General features: G+C 47.7%; 24 non-coding genes across 24 annotated transcripts; all 24 read right to left on the reverse strand.

Moving 5' to 3' along the window:
- Positions 1-179: 179 nt before the first annotated feature.
- Positions 180-253, reverse strand: Trnan-guu (transfer RNA asparagine (anticodon GUU)). The gene has a single exon. It is a non-coding gene; the product is annotated as a tRNA-Asn (tRNA).
- A 318-nt stretch (positions 254-571) lies between these two features.
- Positions 572-643, reverse strand: Trnat-cgu (transfer RNA threonine (anticodon CGU)). The gene has a single exon. It is a non-coding gene; the product is annotated as a tRNA-Thr (tRNA).
- Positions 644-1,626: 983 nt separating this feature from the next.
- Positions 1,627-1,700, reverse strand: Trnan-guu (transfer RNA asparagine (anticodon GUU)). The gene has a single exon. It is a non-coding gene; the product is annotated as a tRNA-Asn (tRNA).
- A 318-nt stretch (positions 1,701-2,018) lies between these two features.
- On the reverse strand, positions 2,019-2,090 carry Trnat-cgu (transfer RNA threonine (anticodon CGU)). The gene has a single exon. It is a non-coding gene; the product is annotated as a tRNA-Thr (tRNA).
- A 689-nt stretch (positions 2,091-2,779) lies between these two features.
- On the reverse strand, positions 2,780-2,853 carry Trnan-guu (transfer RNA asparagine (anticodon GUU)). The gene has a single exon. It is a non-coding gene; the product is annotated as a tRNA-Asn (tRNA).
- A 318-nt stretch (positions 2,854-3,171) lies between these two features.
- Trnat-cgu (transfer RNA threonine (anticodon CGU)) lies at positions 3,172-3,243 on the reverse strand. The gene has a single exon. It is a non-coding gene; the product is annotated as a tRNA-Thr (tRNA).
- A 1,375-nt stretch (positions 3,244-4,618) lies between these two features.
- On the reverse strand, positions 4,619-4,690 carry Trnat-cgu (transfer RNA threonine (anticodon CGU)). Its single transcript has one exon. It is a non-coding gene; the product is annotated as a tRNA-Thr (tRNA).
- A 690-nt stretch (positions 4,691-5,380) lies between these two features.
- Trnan-guu (transfer RNA asparagine (anticodon GUU)) lies at positions 5,381-5,454 on the reverse strand. Its single transcript has one exon. It is a non-coding gene; the product is annotated as a tRNA-Asn (tRNA).
- A 318-nt stretch (positions 5,455-5,772) lies between these two features.
- Positions 5,773-5,844, reverse strand: Trnat-cgu (transfer RNA threonine (anticodon CGU)). The gene has a single exon. It is a non-coding gene; the product is annotated as a tRNA-Thr (tRNA).
- Positions 5,845-6,827: 983 nt separating this feature from the next.
- Positions 6,828-6,901, reverse strand: Trnan-guu (transfer RNA asparagine (anticodon GUU)). Its single transcript has one exon. It is a non-coding gene; the product is annotated as a tRNA-Asn (tRNA).
- A 318-nt stretch (positions 6,902-7,219) lies between these two features.
- Positions 7,220-7,291, reverse strand: Trnat-cgu (transfer RNA threonine (anticodon CGU)). Its single transcript has one exon. It is a non-coding gene; the product is annotated as a tRNA-Thr (tRNA).
- Positions 7,292-7,981: 690 nt separating this feature from the next.
- On the reverse strand, positions 7,982-8,055 carry Trnan-guu (transfer RNA asparagine (anticodon GUU)). Its single transcript has one exon. It is a non-coding gene; the product is annotated as a tRNA-Asn (tRNA).
- Positions 8,056-8,373: 318 nt separating this feature from the next.
- Positions 8,374-8,445, reverse strand: Trnat-cgu (transfer RNA threonine (anticodon CGU)). Its single transcript has one exon. It is a non-coding gene; the product is annotated as a tRNA-Thr (tRNA).
- Positions 8,446-9,428: 983 nt separating this feature from the next.
- Trnan-guu (transfer RNA asparagine (anticodon GUU)) lies at positions 9,429-9,502 on the reverse strand. Its single transcript has one exon. It is a non-coding gene; the product is annotated as a tRNA-Asn (tRNA).
- A 318-nt stretch (positions 9,503-9,820) lies between these two features.
- Positions 9,821-9,892, reverse strand: Trnat-cgu (transfer RNA threonine (anticodon CGU)). Its single transcript has one exon. It is a non-coding gene; the product is annotated as a tRNA-Thr (tRNA).
- Positions 9,893-10,582: 690 nt separating this feature from the next.
- On the reverse strand, positions 10,583-10,656 carry Trnan-guu (transfer RNA asparagine (anticodon GUU)). Its single transcript has one exon. It is a non-coding gene; the product is annotated as a tRNA-Asn (tRNA).
- A 318-nt stretch (positions 10,657-10,974) lies between these two features.
- Positions 10,975-11,046, reverse strand: Trnat-cgu (transfer RNA threonine (anticodon CGU)). The gene has a single exon. It is a non-coding gene; the product is annotated as a tRNA-Thr (tRNA).
- A 983-nt stretch (positions 11,047-12,029) lies between these two features.
- On the reverse strand, positions 12,030-12,103 carry Trnan-guu (transfer RNA asparagine (anticodon GUU)). The gene has a single exon. It is a non-coding gene; the product is annotated as a tRNA-Asn (tRNA).
- A 6,955-nt stretch (positions 12,104-19,058) lies between these two features.
- Positions 19,059-19,132, reverse strand: Trnan-guu (transfer RNA asparagine (anticodon GUU)). Its single transcript has one exon. It is a non-coding gene; the product is annotated as a tRNA-Asn (tRNA).
- A 318-nt stretch (positions 19,133-19,450) lies between these two features.
- Positions 19,451-19,522, reverse strand: Trnat-cgu (transfer RNA threonine (anticodon CGU)). Its single transcript has one exon. It is a non-coding gene; the product is annotated as a tRNA-Thr (tRNA).
- A 689-nt stretch (positions 19,523-20,211) lies between these two features.
- Positions 20,212-20,285, reverse strand: Trnan-guu (transfer RNA asparagine (anticodon GUU)). Its single transcript has one exon. It is a non-coding gene; the product is annotated as a tRNA-Asn (tRNA).
- A 318-nt stretch (positions 20,286-20,603) lies between these two features.
- Trnat-cgu (transfer RNA threonine (anticodon CGU)) lies at positions 20,604-20,675 on the reverse strand. Its single transcript has one exon. It is a non-coding gene; the product is annotated as a tRNA-Thr (tRNA).
- Positions 20,676-21,364: 689 nt separating this feature from the next.
- Trnan-guu (transfer RNA asparagine (anticodon GUU)) lies at positions 21,365-21,438 on the reverse strand. The gene has a single exon. It is a non-coding gene; the product is annotated as a tRNA-Asn (tRNA).
- A 318-nt stretch (positions 21,439-21,756) lies between these two features.
- Trnat-cgu (transfer RNA threonine (anticodon CGU)) lies at positions 21,757-21,828 on the reverse strand. Its single transcript has one exon. It is a non-coding gene; the product is annotated as a tRNA-Thr (tRNA).
- Between the last annotated feature and the right edge of the window lie 397 nt (positions 21,829-22,225).

A 22,225-nucleotide genomic window follows, 5' to 3' on the forward strand; every position in this document is an offset into this window, starting at 1 on the left:
AATAAATAGGAAAACAGTAGAACGTCTGTGTAGGGCCATGTTTTTACCTACAGTGCCACCTGCCTGAATGTGTATAAGCATCTGTGGCATCACTCCTTCGCAGCCAAATTGCCACACCAGCTGTGTATCTCTAACAAAGTTAATGTATGTCCTCACCTCGGTGACGGTTAAAACGATTTCGCCCCCGGGTGGGCTTGAACCACCAACCTTCTGGTTAACAGCCGAACGCGCTAGCCGATTGCGCCACGTAGGCGTTGACTTTGGCTGACTTGTGCTCTCTATATCAACGCAATTCGTACACATTCTGCAGGAATCTCGCAGAATGGTAGCATCTGCTTATGCCTCTTCACATGGATAACGTGCATGCACACTGTAGCGACGCTCATAAACGAATGACATTATACTACAAAATGCATACAAACCACTGTTCTGCCTATGCATTCAGAAAACCTCCTAGCCCAGTAGAATACTTGTCATAGGTTGTAGAACATCCCTTTCATTTAGTGTACTGCCATGTGATAGATATTGCTCGAGGTAGCTCCGCACGTTGCAGGAAAGTTAAAAAAATGGATGCCTTCTGTGAGTTTCGAACTCACGACCCGTGGTTTACGAGACCAGTGCTCTACCACTGAGCTAAGAAGGCGGCAGCTTTGAATTTGCGAGCTATCCCCGAATTCTCACTTCATCACACTGAATCTTGCAGCCCTCGACCAGATAATTGATTTGGCGCACTGCTGATGCGGGGAGTGTCCACATTGCCGTTCTCCAAATCTCTCGACTGTTTCGCCCTTACGATCGGCGACGACCGTCAGGCCACCAAAAGTTTGCGGTCTGCAATTTCTTGTCCTAGTGCACAGCTTGTGGGATAACGTGGCTCGACTGCGAAATGCGCCTTTCGGCTCCTCTCTCTGGCTACAGTTTGCTGTTGTTCACAGTGGCACTGGCGTTGCCCATGGGGCTTCATGTAAGGCGACTGCACGTCGCTCGGCCAACAGCGGCCTACTGCAGACCGACACTTAAGAGACACAAAATACAAATCGATATCGAGAGACAGGCCCTGTCATATGGCACTCGCGACGTATACACTCAAATTGAATGTAAATAAAACGTCTTTTGTAGTGGGCGTCGCTCCACTGCAGTGTCACACATGGTGAATAAATAGAAAAACAGTAGAACACCTGTGTAGGGCCATGTTTTTACCTACAGTGCCACCTGCCTGAATGTGTATAAGCATCTGTGGCATCACTCCTTCGCAGCCAAATTGCCACTGCACGTCGCTCGGCCAACAGCGGCCTACTAGAGACCGACACTTAAGAGACACAAAATACAAATCGACATCGAGAGACAGGCCCTGTCATATGGCACTCGCGACGTATACCCTCAAATTGAATGTAAATAAAACGTCTTTTGTAGTGGGCGTCGCTCCACTGCAGTGTCACACATGGGGAATAAATAGGAAAACAGTAGAACGTCTGTGTAGGGCCATGTTTTTACCTACAGTGCCACCTGCCTGAATGTGTATAAGCATCTGTGGCATCACTCCTTCGCAGCCAAATTGCCACACCAGCTGTGTATCTCTAACAAAGTTGATGTTTGTCCTCACCTCGGTGACGGTTAAAACGATTTCGCCCCCGAGTGGGCTTGAACCACCAACCTTCCGGTTAACAGCCGAACGCGTTAGACGATTGCGCCACGGAGGCATTGACTTTGGCTCACTTGTGCTCTCTATATCAACGCAATTCGTACACATTCTGAAGGAATCTCGCAGAAAGGTAGAATCTGCTTATGCCTCTTCACATGGATAACGTGCATGCACACTGTAGCGACGCTCATAAACGAAAGACATTATACTACAAAATGCATACAAACCACTGTTCTGCCTATGCATTCAGATAACCTCCTAGGCCAGTAGAATACTTGTCATAGGTTGTAGAACATCCCTTTCATTTAGTGTACTGCCATGTGATAGACATTGCTCGAGGTAGCTCCGCACGTTGCAGGAAAGTTAAAAAAATGGATGCCTTCTGTGAGGTTCGAACTCACGACTCGTGGTTTACGAGACCAGTGCTCTACCACTGAGTTAAGAAGGCGGCAGCTTTGTATTTGCGAGCTATCCCCGAATTCTCACTTCATCACACTGAATCTTGCAGCCCTCGACCAGATAATTGATTTGGCGCACTGCTGCTGCTGGGAGTGTCCACATTGCCGTTCTCCAAATCTCTCGACTGTTTCGCCCATACGATCGGCGACGACCGTCAGGCCACCAAAAGTTTGCGGTCTGCAATTTCTTGTCCTAGTGCACAGCTTGTGGGACAACGTGGCTCGACTGCGAAATGCGCCTTTCGGCTCCACTCTCTGGCTACAGTTTGCTGTTGTTCACAGTGGCACTGGCGTTGCCCATGGGGCTTCATGTAAGGCGACTGCACGTCGCTCGGCCAACAGCGGCCTACTGCAGACCGACACTTAAGAGACACAAAATACAAATCGACATCGAGAGACAGGCCCTGTCATATGGCACTCGCGACTTATACGCTCAAATTGAATGTAAATAAAACGTCTTTTGTTGTGGGCGTCGCTCCACTGCAGTGTCACACATGGGGAATAAATAGGAAAACAGTAGAACGTCTGTGTAGGGCCATGTTTTTACCTACAGTGCCACCTGCCTGAATGTGTATAAGCATCTGTGGCATCACTCCTTCGCAGCCAAATTGCCACACCAGCTGTGTATCTCTAACAAAGTTGATGTATGTCCTCACCTCGGTGACGGTTAAAACGATTTCGCCCCCGTGTGAGCTTGAACCACCAACCTTCCGGTTAACAGCCGAACGCGCTAGCCGATTGCGCCACGGAGGCGTTGACTTTGGCTGATTTGTGCTCTCTATATCAACGCAATTCGTACACATTCTGCAGGAATCTCGCAGAATGGTAGCATCTGCTTATGCCTCTTCACATGGATAACGTGCATGCACACTGTAGCGACGCTCATAAACGAATGACATTATACTACAAAATGCATACAAACCACTGTTCTGCCTATGCATTCAGAAAACCTCCTAGGCCAGTACAATACTTGTCATAGGTTGTAGAACATCCCTTTCATTCAGTGTACTGCCATGTGATAGACACTGCTCGAGGTAGCTCCGCACGTTGCAGGAAAGTTAAAAAAATTGATGCCTTCTGTGAGGTTCGAACTCACGACTCGTGGTTTACGAGACCAGTGCTCTACCACTGAGTTAAGAAGGCGGCAGCTTTGTATTTGCGAGCTATCCCCGAATTCTCACTTCATCACACTGAATCTTGCAGCCCTCGACCAGATAATTGATTTGGCGCACTGCTGCTGCTGGGAGTGTCCACATTGCCGTTCTCCAAATCTCTCGACTGTTTCGCCCATACGATCGGCGACGACCGTCAGGCCACCTAAAGTTTGCGGTCTGCAATTTCTTGTCCTAGTGCACAGCTTGTGGGACAACGTGGCTCGACTGCGAAATGCGCCTTTCGGCTCCACTCTCTGGCTACAGTTTGCTGTTGTTCACAGTGGCACTGGCGTTGCCCATGGGGCTTCATGTAAGGCGACTGCACGTCGCTCGGCCAACAGCGGCCTACTGCAGACCGACACTTAAGAGACACAAAATACAAATCGACATCGAGAGACAGGCCCTGTCATATGGCACTCGCGACGTATACGCTGAAATTGAATGTAAATAAAACGTCTTTTGTAGTGGGCGTCGCTCCACTGCAGTGTCACACATGGTGAATAAATAGAAAAACAGTAGAACACCTGTGTAGGGCCATGTTTTTACCTACAGTGCCACCTGCCTGAATGTGTATAAGCATCTGTGGCATCACTCCTTCGCAGCCAAATTGCCACTGCACGTCGCTCGGCCAACAGCGGCCTACTGCAGACCGACACTTAAGAGACACAAAATACAAATCGACATCGAGAGACAGGCCCTGTCATATGGCACTCGCGACTTATACGCTCAAATTGAATGTAAATAAAACGTCTTTTGTTGTGGGCGTCGCTCCACTGCAGTGTCACACATGGGGAATAAATAGGAAAACAGTAGAACGTCTGTGTAGGGCCATGTTTTTACCTACAGTGCCACCTGCCTGAATGTGTATAAGCATCTGTGGCATCACTCCTTCGCAGCCAAATTGCCACACCAGCTGTGTATCTCTAACAAAGTTGATGTATGTCCTCACCTCGGTGACGGTTAAAACGATTTCGCCCCCGTGTGAGCTTGAACCACCAACATTCCGGTTAACAGCCGAACGCGCTAGCCGATTGCGCCACGGAGGCGTTGACTTTGGCTGACTTGTGCTCTCTATATCAACGCAATTCGTACACATTCTGCAGGAATCTCGCAGAATGGTAGCATCTGCTTATGCCTCTTCACATGGATAACGTGCATGCACACTGTAGCGACGCTCATAAACGAATGACATTATACTACAAAATGCATACAAACCACTGTTCTGCCTATGCATTCAGAAAACCTCCTAGGCCAGTAGAATACTTGTCATAGGTTGTAGAACATCCCTTTCATTCAGTGTACTGCCATGTGATAGACACTGCTCGAGGTAGCTCCGCACGTTGCAGGAAAGTTAAAAAAATTGATGCCTTCTGTGAGGTTCGAACTCACGACTCGTGGTTTACGAGACCAGTGCTCTACCACTGAGTTAAAAAGGCGGCAGCTTTGTATTTGCGAGCTATCCCCGAATTCTCACTTCATCACACTGAATCTTGCAGCCCTCGACCAGATAATTGATTTGGCGCACTGCTGCTGCTGGGAGTGTCCACATTGCCGTTCTCCAAATCTCTCGACTGTTTCGCCCTTACGATCGGCGACGACCGGCAGGCCACCAAAAGTTTGCAGTCTGCAATTTCTTGTCCTAGTGCACAGCTTGTGGGATAACGTGGCTCGACTGCGAAATGCGCCTTTCGGCTCCACTCTCTGGCTACAGTTTGCTGTTGTTCACAGTGGCACTGGCGTTGCCCATGGGGCTCCATGTAAGGCGACTGCACGTCGCTCGGCCAACAGCGGCCTACTGCAGACCGACACTTAAGAGACACAAAATACAAGTCGACATCGAGAGACAGGCCCTGTCATATGGCACTCGCGACGTATACGCTCAAATTGAATGTAAATAAAACGTCTTTTGTAGTGGGCGTCGCTCCACTGCAGTGTCACACATGGTGAATAAATAGGAAAACAGTAGAACGTCTGTTTAGGGTCATGTTTTTACCTACAGTGCCACCTGCCTGAATGTGTATAAGCATCTGTGGCATCACTCCTTCGCAGCCAATTTGCCACACTAGCTGTGTATCTCTAACAAAGTTGACGTATGTCCTCACCTCGGTGATGGTTAAAACGATTTCCCCCCCCGGGTGGGCTTGAACCACCAACCTTTCGGTTAACAGCCGAACGCGCTAGCCGATTGCGCCACGGAGGCGTTGACTTTGGATGACTTGTGCTCTCTAAGTCAACGCAATTCGTACACATTCTGCAGGAAACTCGCAGAATGGTAGCATCTGCTTATGCCTCTTCACATGGATAACGTGCATGCACACTGTAGCGACGCTCATAAACGAATGACATTATACTACGAAATGCATACAAACCACTGTTCTGCCTATGCATTCAGAAAACCTCCTAGGCCAGTAGAATACTTGTCATAGATTGTAGAACATCCCTTTCATTCAGTGTACTGCCATGTGATAGACATTGCTCGAGGTAGCTCCGCACGTTGCAGGAAAGTTAAAAAAATGGATGCCTTCTGTGAGGTTCGAACTCACGACTCCTGGTTTACGAGGGCAGTGCTCTACCACTGAGCTAAGAAGGCGGCAGCTTTGAATTTGCGAGCTATCCCCGAATTCTCACTTCATCACACTGAATCTTGCAGCCCTCGACCAGATAATTGATTTGGCGCACTGCTGCTGCTAGGAGTGTCCACATTGCCGTTCTCCAAATCTCTCGACTGTTTCGCCCTTACGATCGGCGACGACCGTCAGGCCACCAAAAGTTTGCGGTCTGCAATTTCTTGTCCTAGTGCACAGCTTGTGGGATAACGTGGCTCGACTGCGAAATGCGCCTTTCGGCTCCTCTCTCTGGCTACAGTTTGCTGTTGTTCACAGTGGCACTGGCGTTGCCCATGGGGCTTCATGTAAGGCGACTGCACGTCGCTCGGCCAACAGCGGCCTACTGCAGACCGACACTTAAGAGACACAAAATACAAATCGACATCGAGAGACAGGCCCTGTCATATGGCACTCGCGACGTATACGCTGAAATTGAATGTAAATAAAACGTCTTTTGTAGTGGGCGTCGCTCCACTGCAGTGTCACACATGGTGAATAAATAGAAAAACAGTAGAACACCTGTGTAGGGCCATGTTTTTACCTACAGTGCCACCTGCCTGAATGTGTATAAGCATCTGTGGCATCACTCCTTCGCAGCCAAATTGCCACTGCACGTCGCTCGGCCAACAGCGGCCTACTGCAGACCGACACTTAAGAGACACAAAATACAAATCGACATCGAGAGACAGGCCCTGTCATATGGCACTCGCGACTTATACGCTCAAATTGAATGTAAATAAAACGTCTTTTGTTGTGGGCGTCGCTCCACTGCAGTGTCACACATGGGGAATAAATAGGAAAACAGTAGAACGTCTGTGTAGGGCCATGTTTTTACCTACAGTGCCACCTGCCTGAATGTGTATAAGCATCTGTGGCATCACTCCTTCGCAGCCAAATTGCCACACCAGCTGTGTATCTCTAACAAAGTTGATGTATGTCCTCACCTCGGTGACGGTTAAAACGATTTCGCCCCCGTGTGAGCTTGAACCACCAACCTTCCGGTTAACAGCCGAACGCGCTAGCCGATTGCGCCACGGAGGCGTTGACTTTGGCTGACTTGTGCTCTCTATATCAACGCAATTCGTACACATTCTGCAGGAATCTCGCAGAATGGTAGCATCTGCTTATGCCTCTTCACATGGATAACGTGCATGCACACTGTAGCGACGCTCATAAACGAATGACATTATACTACAAAATGCATACAAACCACTGTTCTGCCTATGCATTCAGAAAACCTCCTAGGCCAGTAGAATACTTGTCATAGGTTGTAGAACATCCCTTTCATTCAGTGTACTGCCATGTGATAGACACTGCTCGAGGTAGCTCCGCACGTTGCAGGAAAGTTAAAAAAATTGATGCCTTCTGTGAGGTTCGAACTCACGACTCGTGGTTTACGAGACCAGTGCTCTACCACTGAGTTAAAAAGGCGGCAGCTTTGTATTTGCGAGCTATCCCCGAATTCTCACTTCATCACACTGAATCTTGCAGCCCTCGACCAGATAATTGATTTGGCGCACTGCTGCTGCTGGGAGTGTCCACATTGCCGTTCTCCAAATCTCTCGACTGTTTCGCCCTTACGATCGGCGACGACCGGCAGGCCACCAAAAGTTTGCAGTCTGCAATTTCTTGTCCTAGTGCACAGCTTGTGGGATAACGTGGCTCGACTGCGAAATGCGCCTTTCGGCTCCACTCTCTGGCTACAGTTTGCTGTTGTTCACAGTGGCACTGGCGTTGCCCATGGGGCTCCATGTAAGGCGACTGCACGTCGCTCGGCCAACAGCGGCCTACTGCAGACCGACACTTAAGAGACACAAAATACAAGTCGACATCGAGAGACAGGCCCTGTCATATGGCACTCGCGACGTATACGCTCAAATTGAATGTAAATAAAACGTCTTTTGTAGTGGGCGTCGCTCCACTGCAGTGTCACACATGGTGAATAAATAGGAAAACAGTAGAACGTCTGTTTAGGGTCATGTTTTTACCTACAGTGCCACCTGCCTGAATGTGTATAAGCATCTGTGGCATCACTCCTTCGCAGCCAATTTGCCACACTAGCTGTGTATCTCTAACAAAGTTGACGTATGTCCTCACCTCGGTGATGGTTAAAACGATTTCCCCCCCCGGGTGGGCTTGAACCACCAACCTTTCGGTTAACAGCCGAACGCGCTAGCCGATTGCGCCACGGAGGCGTTGACTTTGGATGACTTGTGCTCTCTAAGTCAACGCAATTCGTACACATTCTGCAGGAAACTCGCAGAATGGTAGCATCTGCTTATGCCTCTTCACATGGATAACGTGCATGCACACTGTAGCGACGCTCATAAACGAATGACATTATACTACGAAATGCATACAAACCACTGTTCTGCCTATGCATTCAGAAAACCTCCTAGGCCAGTAGAATACTTGTCATAGATTGTAGAACATCCCTTTCATTCAGTGTACTGCCATGTGATAGACATTGCTCGAGGTAGCTCCGCACGTTGCAGGAAAGTTAAAAAAATGGATGCCTTCTGTGAGGTTCGAACTCACGACTCCTGGTTTACGAGGGCAGTGCTCTACCACTGAGCTAAGAAGGCGGCAGCTTTGAATTTGCGAGCTATCCCCGAATTCTCACTTCATCACACTGAATCTTGCAGCCCTCGACCAGATAATTGATTTGGCGCACTGCTGCTGCTAGGAGTGTCCACATTGCCGTTCTCCAAATCTCTCGACTGTTTCGCCCTTACGATCGGCGACGACCGTCAGGCCACCAAAAGTTTGCGGTCTGCAATTTCTTGTCCTAGTGCCCAGCTTGTGGGATAACGTGGCTCGACTGCGAAATGCGCCTTTCGGCTCCTCTCTCTGGCTACAGTTTGCTGTTGTTCACAGTGGCACTGGCGTTGCCCATGGGGCTTCATGTAAGGCGACTGCACGTCGCTCGGCCAACAGCGGCCTACTGCAGACCGACACTTAAGAGACACAAAATACAAATCGACATCGAGAGACAGGCCCTGTCATATGGCACTCGCGACGTATACGCTGAAATTGAATGTAAATAAAACGTCTTTTGTAGTGGGCGTCGCTCCACTGCAGTGTCACACATGGTGAATAAATAGAAAAACAGTAGAACACCTGTGTAGGGCCATGTTTTTACCTACAGTGCCACCTGCCTGAATGTGTATAAGCATCTGTGGCATCACTCCTTCGCAGCCAAATTGCCACTGCACGTCGCTCGGCCAACAGCGGCCTACTGCAGACCGACACTTAAGAGACACAAAATACAAATCGACATCGAGAGACAGGCCCTGTCATATGGCACTCGCGACTTATACGCTCAAATTGAATGTAAATAAAACGTATTTTGTAGTGGGCGTCGCTCCACTGCAGTGTCACACATGGTGAATAAATAGGAAAACAGTAGAACGTCTGTGTAGGGCCATGTTTTTACCTACAGTGCCACCTGCCTGAATGTGTATAAGCATCTGTGGCATCACTCCTTCGCAGCCAAATTGCCACACCAGCTGTGTATCTCTAACAAAGTTGATGTATGTCCTCACCTCGGTGACGGTTAAAACGATTTCGCCCCCGTGTGAGCTTGAACCACCAACCTTCCGGTTAACAGCCGAACGCGCTAGCCGATTGCGCCACGGAGGCGTTGACTTTGGCTGACTTGTGCTCTCTATATCAACGCAATTCGTACACATTCTGCAGGAATCTCGCAGAATGGTAGCATCTGCTTATGCCTCTTCACATGGATAACGTGCATGCACACTGTAGCGACGCTCATAAACGAATGACATTATACTACAAAATGCATACAAACCACTGTTCTGCCTATGCATTCAGAAAACCTCCTAGGCCAGTAGAATACTTGTCATAGGTTGTAGAACATCCCTTTCATTCAGTGTACTGCCATGTGATAGACACTGCTCGAGGTAGCTCCGCACGTTGCAGGAAAGTTAAAAAAATTGATGCCTTCTGTGAGGTTCGAACTCACGACTCGTGGTTTACGAGACCAGTGCTCTACCACTGAGTTAAAAAGGCGGCAGCTTTGTATTTGCGAGCTATCCCCGAATTCTCACTTCATCACACTGAATCTTGCAGCCCTCGACCAGATAATTGATTTGGCGCACTGCTGCTGCTGGGAGTGTCCACATTGCCGTTCTCCAAATCTCTCGACTGTTTCGCCCTTACGATCGGCGACGACCGGCAGGCCACCAAAAGTTTGCAGTCTGCAATTTCTTGTCCTAGTGCACAGCTTGTGGGATAACGTGGCTCGACTGCGAAATGCGCCTTTCGGCTCCACTCTCTGGCTACAGTTTGCTGTTGTTCACAGTGGCACTGGCGTTGCCCATGGGGCTCCATGTAAGGCGACTGCACGTCGCTCGGCCAACAGCGGCCTACTGCAGACCGACACTTAAGAGACACAAAATACAAGTCGACATCGAGAGACAGGCCCTGTCATATGGCACTCGCGACGTATACGCTCAAATTGAATGTAAATAAAACGTCTTTTGTAGTGGGCGTCGCTCCACTGCAGTGTCACACATGGTGAATAAATAGGAAAACAGTAGAACGTCTGTTTAGGGTCATGTTTTTACCTACAGTGCCACCTGCCTGAATGTGTATAAGCATCTGTGGCATCACTCCTTCGCAGCCAATTTGCCACACTAGCTGTGTATCTCTAACAAAGTTGACGTATGTCCTCACCTCGGTGATGGTTAAAACGATTTCCCCCCCCGGGTGGGCTTGAACCACCAACCTTTCGGTTAACAGCCGAACGCGCTAGCCGATTGCGCCACGGAGGCGTTGACTTTGGATGACTTGTGCTCTCTAAGTCAACGCAATTCGTACACATTCTGCAGGAAACTCGCAGAATGGTAGCATCTGCTTATGCCTCTTCACATGGATAACGTGCATGCACACTGTAGCGACGCTCATAAACGAATGACATTATACTACGAAATGCATACAAACCACTGTTCTGCCTATGCATTCAGAAAACCTCCTAGGCCAGTAGAATACTTGTCATAGATTGTAGAACATCCCTTTCATTCAGTGTACTGCCATGTGATAGACATTGCTCGAGGTAGCTCCGCACGTTGCAGGAAAGTTAAAAAAATGGATGCCTTCTGTGAGGTTCGAACTCACGACTCCTGGTTTACGAGGGCAGTGCTCTACCACTGAGCTAAGAAGGCGGCAGCTTTGAATTTGCGAGCTATCCCCGAATTCTCACTTCATCACACTGAATCTTGCAGCCCTCGACCAGATAATTGATTTGGCGCACTGCTGCTGCTAGGAGTGTCCACATTGCCGTTCTCCAAATCTCTCGACTGTTTCGCCCTTACGATCGGCGACGACCGTCAGGCCACCAAAAGTTTGCGGTCTGCAATTTCTTGTCCTAGTGCCCAGCTTGTGGGATAACGTGGCTCGACTGCGAAATGCGCCTTTCGGCTCCTCTCTCTGGCTACAGTTTGCTGTTGTTCACAGTGGCACTGGCGTTGCCCATGGGGCTTCATGTAAGGCGACTGCACGTCGCTCGGCCAACAGCGGCCTACTGCAGACCGACACTTAAGAGACACAAAATACAAATCGACATCGAGAGACAGGCCCTGTCATATGGCACTCGCGACGTATACGCTGAAATTGAATGTAAATAAAACGTCTTTTGTAGTGGGCGTCGCTCCACTGCAGTGTCACACATGGTGAATAAATAGAAAAACAGTAGAACACCTGTGTAGGGCCATGTTTTTACCTACAGTGCCACCTGCCTGAATGTGTATAAGCATCTGTGGCATCACTCCTTCGCAGCCAAATTGCCACTGCACGTCGCTCGGCCAACAGCGGCCTACTGCAGACCGACACTTAAGAGACACAAAATACAAATCGACATCGAGAGACAGGCCCTGTCATATGGCACTCGCGACTTATACGCTCAAATTGAATGTAAATAAAACGTATTTTGTAGTGGGCGTCGCTCCACTGCAGTGTCACACATGGTGAATAAATAGGAAAACAGTAGAACGTCTGTGTAGGGTCATGTTTTTACCTACAGTGCCACCTGCCTGAATGTGTATAAGCATCTGTGGCATCACTCCTTCGCAGCCAAATTGCCACACTAGCTGTGTATCTCTAACAAAGTTGATGTATGTCCTCACCTCGGTGACGGTTAAAACGATTTCGCCCCCGGGTGGGCTTGAACCACCAACCTTTCGGTTAACAGCCGAACGCGCTAGCCGACTGCGCCACGGAGGCGTTGACTTTGGCTGACTTGTGCTCTCTATATCAACGCAATTCGTACACATTCTGCAGGAATCTCGCAGAATGGTAGCATCTGCTTATGCCTCTTCACATGGATAACGTGCATGCACACTGTAGCGACGCTCATAAACGAATGACATTATACTACAAAATGCATACAAACCACTGTTCTGCCTATGCATTCAGAAAACCTCCTAGGCCAGTAGAATACTTGTCATAGATTGTAGAACATCCCTTTCATTCAGTCTACTGCCATGTGATAGACATTGCTCGAGGTAGCTCCGCACGTTGCAGGAAAGTTAAAAAAATGGATGCCTTCTGTGACGTTCGAACTCACGACTCCCGGTTTACGAGACCAGTGCTCTACCACTTTTTTTATTTTTTTTTTTTTTTTCATCTTTCTCCTGTGAGGATGGAACTTACGACCCCTGGTTTATTACACCAGTGCTCTACCACTCTTTTTTTTTCTTTTTTTTTTCTTTTTTGTTTGGGCCTCCCTTCTCCCCACACAGCCCATCCATTCGCTCTCCTTTTATGCCTTCTTCGGCGAGCTTCTATGCTATATCGACTGATTTTTTTTTTCAAATTTACTGTGACAGTTAGGGAAATGAAATGATGTTTGGCTTCTTCGCCATGTGAGGCTTCTCCTCCGTAGAACTGAAAATTGAAAAATTAAGGCTTCTTGGGATTTAATAAATTGTCACTCTTGCTTCATACTGAAAAAAATTAAACAAAAATAGAAAGATTGTAACTGAGGAACACGTGCAAGAAGCTTCCACTGCATTGTGTGCAACGAAATCACCTTCCGATATTACCGAGATCCTGGAAAATCATCATAGATGAAAGTAGTTGCTGGAGATATGGGGTTCATCCAGCAGTAAGTGTGAAGCCGCAGTGCCGTTTCGGGGTTCTGTCCGAGGCCTTCACGGCTACCGTAGCGGCCCTGGGGCACACGAAGTCCCCACCGTACTTCACCCTCAACAGCGATCCCCTACTTTGGCCTGTGACTACATTTTTCGTAGACGAGGGCTATTAAGATGTTTATCCAATCCCTTGTCTCTGAAACAGAATGTGTAACATGTTACCAAAAGTTTTTTTGTGGTCCCTGCGCGTACATATCTGATAATATTTTGCTCGTTCGTATAATTCGTATTCTAAAACACGGTCATTGCCGTGTTCAGATATAACGTAATGTACATAATTGCCAAACAACCACAACACAGCATTGGTTTTCTGGACAGGGAAGAAAACACCATCGGGGAAGAGTAATTTTTCAACATTGATCTCAGTACTAACAGTTCTGGTTATAAAGGCTACCCGCCGTTGGAGTCCCCTCCATATTTCGGCGTATCCGCCACAGAGAAAGCGGTGGATCAATGTGTCAACTGCGTCACATCGGGTGCACACAATCGTGTCACTAAGACCAATGGAGTGCAACTTTTCGTTAGTGGAAACTACGTTATTAACAACTCGGTACCAGGTTGCCTGAATGTCGGAAGACAGTTCACGATTACTAATATTTTTCCAAATTCTTTTCCAGTCTTTGTCGGGATGTCTGCACTCCATTTTGTTGACATGTTCTTTCGTTGTTAAGAGTTCCATTAATTTCCTGCAATTCCTTGATTGTGGATTCGTGACAATACTGTCCATGTAGCTAATCTCTAAAAAGAACTGGCGAATATATTTCAATTTATAATTAATTCCGCCTATATTTATGGGTGGACGTAAATTTTCTGGCTGTAGGAGTCGATACAGCCTGGCTGTAATACTATGTGGATGTTTTTCTATAATTTGTAGGGTCCTCTTTATATATAACGCCGTAGTCTTCCGCCATATATCTGTTAAACCTAGGCCACCTTCAGCGGAAGGTAACGTAACTGTACCGACTGCTACTCTAAAAATATTCCCTGTCCATATAAATCGGCAAATGATACTCATTATACGTTTGGCAATGGGTTTCGAAACTGGCAATATTTGACCTATATATATAGCTTTTGATAAAATGGACCAATTAATTATTCTGATTCGTTGTTTAATGTTCAGATGTCTGGTCTGATTGAGTATTGTGGCTCCTCTGATTGTATCCAGTACTTTCTTCCAATTGTAGGTCATGGTCTGAAGCGGACATCGGTAAAAGGTGACACCCAGAGCGGTGTGACGATCGACGGAGCGTGCCCATTCCAAACGGACATCTTGAAGACCTTTAAGATTTAAAAACGAACTCTTCACCTCGTTAACCCTAGCGCCTGTAGCTTCACAAAAGATCTGAATATTCGTAGTTAATTTCTCTAAATCTTCGTTACTACGAATAACCACTCCAACGTCATCAGCATATGCATTGGTGACGTTGTTAACGCCAGATATCGTGATGCCCTCAAGATCGACATCGAGTCTCCTTAGTAAAGGCTCCAGTGCAACAACATACAGGAGCATTGACAAAGGACTTCCCTGCGGGACGCCGTTGCGAATTTCAATGGGTGGAGTGAAATGCCCATTTACAGACACTTGTGTTTGGATGCCTTCAACAATGTTAATTAAAACTTGCACAAAATGTTGACTAAAACCCACATAGGTCAACGTTCTGAACAAAAATAAGTGGTTGACCCTGTCAAAAGCCTTTGTGAAGTCGATAAAGGCAAGGCCTCCTGGTGAGGATGACGTTGCAAAAATTGCAGAGACATCCCTATATTCACAAACAGTTTTAAAAAATATTCCGCCCCGAGAGACAGGTTTGGTGGTCACCTATGATCTTCTCCATTAGAGGTCTCAGTCTTTCCTTCAGTACACGTGCAATTATTTTATAATCCGAGTTCATCAAACATATTGGTCTCAATTGATTGAGATCTTTAACTGTCGCGTTCCTTCCCTTTGGTATTAGCACAGTTACGCTTTCTTTGAACTCGCGTGGAACAGTAACACCTTGCAACACTTCATTTATCACTTCTGTGAATTGATTACCGATGAGAGGCCAAAATTTACAATAAAACTCTACAGGCAAGCCATCAGGCCCTGGGGACTTACGGGTAGGCGAATATTTAAGTATATCAAACACCTCCTCACATGTGATCGCAGTGGTAAGGGACACATTGTCCTCGTCATTGATAACGTTGTCGATACCTGTAGTTCGTAGCAAATCGTTCGCACAGTCTAGATTATACCGGGTATCAGTATATAACGTACGATAAAATCCATAAACTGCATTTAAAATGTCAGAGTGTTCCGTCAGCACCCGGTTATCGCCCACTCTAAGACAAGCAATAAACGCTCGTCTTCTATTTCTTTCATGTTCGAGTAAGTGGTACAGCGATGCGTTTTCGTCCTCCACCGTTGTCGGGACACGAGATTTAATTTTTAAACCCTCCAGCTGTTGTCGCTTGAAACTTATGAGGTGAGCCTTGATCTTCTTTATTTCAATGAAAACCTCATCAGTCATCTGCAGAGCTGATAGTTCCCTTAAGCATGTATAGTAAAATTCAACGGTATTGCGAGACCACACCGCTCGCTCCCTCCCGTAAGCTATTAGGGATGATCTCAATTTCTTTTTAGCACATGAGGTCCACCACGCAAGGCGAGAGCTGTATTTATGGCGCATACGTAGAGCAGCCTGCCATACCTCCGCTACTGTTCTTGATAGGGCACCCTCGAACAACATATGGGTATTCAGCTTCCATAAGGGGCGACCCCAATACGTTCCTTGCTTCTGAAACCGAATGCTGCATTTCACTGCGAGATGGTCCGAAAAGGTAGTGGGAATTACTTCGATACTACTGATTTTATTTTCCAGGTTTGCTGTGACGTATATTCTGTCTATTCTGCTTTGCGAGCGACTACTGATGTACGTAAATTTGACTAACGTGGGGTATTTGCTTTCCCACACGTCTGTCCACTTCATGTTTGTCACCAAAGCCGCCAGTTCCCTGGAGAAGTTAAAATTTGGTCGCTGATCCTTTTTGTGAAGTACACAATTAAAGTCACCACCGATTAAAGCTTCCGCCGGATTCCCCTTAAGTAAATAGACCATATCGTTCTTAAAAAAATTAGCCCTATCATCTCTAGCGTTGTTACCAGAGGGGACATATACATTTAAAACAGTAGTAGTAAAAATTTTACAACTGATGCCCCTCCCATTTTCTAACAGACAGATATCCTTCACATCAATACCATCTTTGACAAGGATCGCAGTCCCACATGTGGCTTCCGGTGCAATATTTAAAATCTCTTGAAAACCTGGGACATAAAAGTTGTGGACATTAAATTCCTGTAGGAGGGCTATATCAGTATCCGACTGGTAAAGGAAATCTTTTAAAGAAGCGACTTTCGTTTCACTGCGAATCCGATTTATATTGATCGTGGTCACATTATATGTCAGTTCCGTTGGCATAGGTGCAGGTAAAAGAAATTGGCTAATGAAGTATGCCCCATGCAGAGTCACGTCTGTACCATTCCATTCTGTCTGTCAGAAAGAAAAATAGACATTAAAAAAAAAATTTAAATGCCACTAGCATGTGTCAGGTCCATCTCCATTCCGTGGTCGGTGCGATCTTCTTGGGCATCGGCCCAATCAAGTCCTTTTCCTGAGACAGTTCGGTCTAAATCCATAGTAGTGCCGGTCTGCAAACCTGCGACGCCAAGCGGTGCGCGAGGTTGTTGTTGAAGATCATCTGCATCGGCACGACTCATCTCCGCTTCAGTACACTCGTTAACTCGTGCTACTGGGCATTGTTCTCGTAGTCGTTCATTATCCCTTAAATGTTTTAACTTTTCCCGCAATGCAGGAGCTAAACTCTCTGCTGCTTTGTGTGCCAATCTCCTCTTCTTGCCTTTCTTCGAAGATCTCTTCGGCGATCTAGCAGGAGATGAAGTTTGCGACCTGTCAGGAGAAGTACCGGATGATACGTCTGACGTCGCCTGTTCCTTTTTTCGGACAAAAGTCCGCGTATCGCATTCCACAACGGCAGAAGGAGGCGCATCTTTTTCCATGGCTCCCACTGGTAGCAACCCAGTCTCCAATTCTACACTATCGCTCGTTGTGGTTTCCTTGACGCAAGTGTCTTCTGTGGGCGCCAACGTGAAACCAATGTCCAGATTGCTATCTTCGTTCATAGTTCCCGCAGAGTGGATGCCTGGAGCGTCCACTCCTCGGAAGCTAGTGGCAATATCCTCACGTTGGTGGGAATCCTGACGACGCAAGGAAACCTCCGTTGCGGGTATTTGGGGATCTTCGGCCGAGTCCGCGGAAGAACGAGCAACCACAGTGGGAGAGTTGGAAAAAGTTGGCGTCGGCATAGATTCGAGGGGCGCGGAGCTGATCGGCAGACCATCCGCAAATCTAGAGCTTGAAGCCGGAGTATCATCGACAACCGCCCGCGAGGCAGCAGGCTCCCCGCGCACAGGCGGCACCGACTCGCCTCGGCTGCGGAAGTCAGCAGCGGCAGCGTATGACAACTTCATACCAACAACAGGGCCGGAACTCGGCATCTCGTCACGCGGTAACTGCGGGACACGCCTCCGTGAACATTCTGCACGAATGTGTTCCGTGGAATTGCATAAAGCGTAAGTCCGCGGTTGCCCATCATAGATAATCAAAGCACGATACCCACAAATATTAAGATAAGAGGGGACATGCTTCTGTAATTCAATCTTAATTTGCCTTACGCCGTTCAAGACAGGAAACATATGAGCTTCAGACCACCTTTCTGCCACATTGGAAATAATTCTGCCATAAGGCCGAAGGGCAACATTAAGTTCTTCGGGCGGAATTTCAAAAGGGAGCTCAAACACTCTGATCGTACGAATCCCGTACCCAGCATGACTAACAGCAACGTCACTCACATTCCCATCAGAATGATTAAACTTCACGCTACCTCCGCAACGATCCACAATGGAACTACATAATTCTGGACTTTTCATCTTCAGATACACAGCATTTGTCACAAACGAGAGATAAACTCCGACAACATCATCACCGTTAATCAATACTTTTTCGATAAACCATGCTTTAATTTCAAATGCTTTAGGTCGAACGAAATTTCAATCGAAAGTAAACTTGATTGTGTATTTTTCAAATAATTCGACCTATTCATTCTAGAACTTCATGAATACAAGTGCAACACGAATAGCGGCTTATCAGCACCACTAACCTCAAACGCAGCGACTCAGCCTGTGTTTACTACAGCCAGACGTCCAGCTCCGCCACACGTCCGTCCCGCTCGGCGGCTGACTCGCAACTAACCACTGAGCTGCCACTGAGCTAAGAAGGCGGCAGCTTTGAATTTGCGAGCTATCCCCGAATTCTCACTTCATCACACTGAATCTTGCAGCCCTCGACCAGATAATTCATTTGGCGCACTGCTGCTGCTGGGAGTGTCCACATTGCCGTTCTCCAAATCTCTCGACTGTTTCGCCCTTACGATCGGCGACGACCGTCAGGCCACCAAAAGTTTGCGGTCTGCAATTTCTTGTCCTAGTGCACAGCTTGTGGGATAACGTGGCTCGACTGCGAAATGCGCCTTTCGGCTCCACTCTCTGGCTACAGTTTGCTGTTGTTCACAGTGGCACTGGCGTTGCCCATGCGGCTTCATGTAAGGCGACTGCACGTCGCTCGGCCAACAGCGGCCTACTGCAGACCGACACTTAAGAGACACAAAATACAAATCGACATCGAGAGACAGGCCCTGTCATATGGCACTCGCGACGTATACGCTCAAATTGAATGTAAATAAAACGTCTTTTGTAGTGGGCGTCGCTCCACTGCAGTGTCACACATGGTGAATAAATAGGAAAACAGTAGAACGTCTGTGTAGGGCCATGTTTTTACCTACAGTGCCACCTTCCTGAATGTGTATAAGCATCTGTGGCATCACTCCTTCGCAGCCAAAATGCCACACTAGCTGTGTATCTCTAACAAAGTTAATGTATGTCCTCACCTCGGTGACGGTTAAAACGATTTCGCCCCCGGGTGGGCTCGAACCACCAACCATTCGGTTAACAGCCGAACGCGCTAGCCGATTGCGCCACGGAGGCGTTGACTTTGGCTTACTTGTGCTCTCTATATCAACGCAATTCGTACACATTCTGCAGGAATCTCGCAGAATGGTAGCATCTGCTTATGCCTCTTCACATGGATAACGTGCATGCACACTGTAGCGACGCTCATAAACGAATGACATTATACTACAAAATGCATACAAACCACTGTTCTGCCTATGCATTCAGAAAACCTCCTAGGCCAGTAGAATACTTGTCATAGGTTGTAGAACATCCCTTTCATTCAGTGTACTGCCATGTGATAGATATTGCTCGAGGTAGCTCCGCACGTTGCAGGAAAGTTAAAAAAATGGATGCCTTCTGTGAGGTTCGAACTCACGACTCCTGGTTTACGACACCAAAGCTCTACCACTGAGCTAAGAAGGCGGCAGCTTTGAATTTGCGAGCTATCCCCGAATTCTCACTTCATCACACTGAATCTTGCAGCCCTCGACCAGATAATTGATTTGGCGCACTGCTGCTGCTGGGAGTGTCCACATTGCCGTTCTCCAAATCTCTCGACTGTTTCGCCCTTACGATCGGCGACGACCGTCAGGCCACCAAACGTTTGCGGTCTGCAATTTCTTGTCCTAGTGCACAGCTTGTGGGATAACGTGGCTCGACTGCGAAATGCGCCTTTCGGCTCCACTCTCTGGCTACAGTTTGCTGTTGTTCACAGTGGCACTGGCGTTGCCCATGGGGCTTCATGTAAGGCGACTGCACGTCGCTCGGCCAACAGCGGCCTACTGCAGACCGACACTTAAGAGACACAAAATACAAATCGACATCGAGAGACAGGCCCTGTCATATGGCACTCGCGACGTATACGCTGAAATTGAATGTAAATAAAACGTCTTCTGTAGTGGGCGTCGCTCCACTGCAGTGTCACACATGGTGAATAAATAGGAAAACAGTAGAACGTCTGTGTAGGGCCATGTTTTTACCTACAGTGCCACCTTCCTGAATGTGTATAAGCATCTGTGGCATCACTCCTTCGCAGCCAAATTGCCACACTAGTTGTGTATCTCTAACAAAGTTGATGTATGTCCTCACCTCGGTGACGGTTAAAACGATTGCGCCCCCGGGTGGGCTCGAACCACCAACCTTTCAGTTAACAGCCGAACGCGCTAGCCGATTGCGCCACGGAGGTGTGGACTTTGGCTTACTTATGCACTATATATCAACGCAAATCGTACACATTCTGCAGGAATCACGCAGAATGGTAGCATCTGCTTATGCCTCTTCACATGGATAACGTGCATGCACACTGTAGCGACGCTCATAAACGAATGACATTATACTACAAAATGCATACAAACCACTGTTCTGCCTATGCATTCAGAAAACCTCCTAGGCCAGTAGAATACTTGTCATAGGTTGTAGAACATCCCTTTCATTCAGTGTACTGCCATGTGATAGATATTGCTCGAGGTAGCTCCTCACGTTGCAGGAAAGTTAAAAAAATGGATGCCTTCTGTGAGGTTCGAACTCACGACTCCCGGTTTACGAGACCAGTGCTCTACCACTGAGCTAAGAAGGCGGCAGCTTTGAATTTGCGAGCTATCCCCGAATTCTCACTTCATCACACTAAATCTTGCAGCCTTCGACCAGATAATTGATTTGGCGCACTGCTGCTGCTGGGAGTGTCCACATTGCCGTTCTCCAAATCTCTTGACTGTTTCGCCCTTACGATCGGCGACGACCGTCAGGCCACCAAAAGTTTGCGGTCTGCAATTTCTTGTCCTAGTGCACAGCTTGTGGGATAACGTGGCTCGACTGCGAAATGCGCCTTTCGGCTCCACTCTCTGGCTACAGTTTGCTGTTGTTCACAGTGGCACTGGCGTTGCCCATGCGGCTTCATGTAAGGCGACTGCACGTCGCTCGGCCAACAGCGGCCTACTGCAGACCGACACTTAAGAGACACAAAATACAAATCGACATCGAGAGACAGGCCCTGTCATATGGCACTCGCGACGTATACGCTCAAATTGAATGTAAATAAAACGTCTTTTGTAGTGGGCGTCGCTCCACTGCAGTGTCACACATGGTGAATAAATAGGAAAACAGTAGAACGTCTGTGTAGGGCCATGTTTTTACCTACAGTGCCACCTTCCTGAATGTGTATAAGCATCTGTGGCATCACTCCTTCGCAGCCAAAATGCCACACTAGCTGTGTATCTCTAACAAAGTTAATGTATGTCCTCACCTCGGTGACGGTTAAAACGATTTCGCCCCCGGGTGGGCTCGAACCACCAACCATTCGGTTAACAGCCGAACGCGCTAGCCGATTGCGCCACGGAGGCGTTGACTTTGGCTTACTTGTGCTCTCTATATCAACGCAATTCGTACACATTCTGCAGGAATCTCGCAGAATGGTAGCATCTGCTTATGCCTCTTCACATGGATAACGTGCATGCACACTGTAGCGACGCTCATAAACGAATGACATTATACTACAAAATGCATACAAACCACTGTTCTGCCTATGCATTCAGAAAACCTCCTAGGCCAGTAGAATACTTGTCATAGGTTGTAGAACATCCCTTTCATTCAGTGTACTGCCATGTGATAGATATTGCTCGAGGTAGCTCCGCACGTTGCAGGAAAGTTAAAAAAATGGATGCCTTCTGTGAGGTTCGAACTCACGACTCCTGGTTTACGACACCAAAGCTCTACCACTGAGCTAAGAAGGCGGCAGCTTTGAATTTGCGAGCTATCCCCGAATTCTCACTTCATCACACTGAATCTTGCAGCCTTCGACCAGATAATTGATTTGGCGCACTGCTGCTGCTGGGAGTGTCCACATTGCCGTTCTCCAAATCTCTTGACTGTTTCGCCCTTACGATCGGCGACGACCGTCAGGCCACCAAAAGTTTGCGGTCTGCAATTTCTTGTCCTAGTGCACAGCTTGTGGGATAACGTGGCTCGACTGCGAAATGCGCCTTTCGGCTCCACTCTCTGGCTACAGTTTGCTGTTGTTCACAGTGGCACTGGCGTTGCCCATGCGGCTTCATGTAAGGCGACTGCACGTCGCTCGGCCAACAGCGGCCTACTGCAGACCGACACTTAAGAGACACAAAATACAAATCG

The sequence above is a fragment of the Schistocerca gregaria genome, chromosome 5 (assembly GCF_023897955.1).
Source record: "Schistocerca gregaria isolate iqSchGreg1 chromosome 5, iqSchGreg1.2, whole genome shotgun sequence".
In the NCBI taxonomy this organism is placed as follows: Eukaryota; Metazoa; Arthropoda; class Insecta; order Orthoptera; family Acrididae; genus Schistocerca; species Schistocerca gregaria.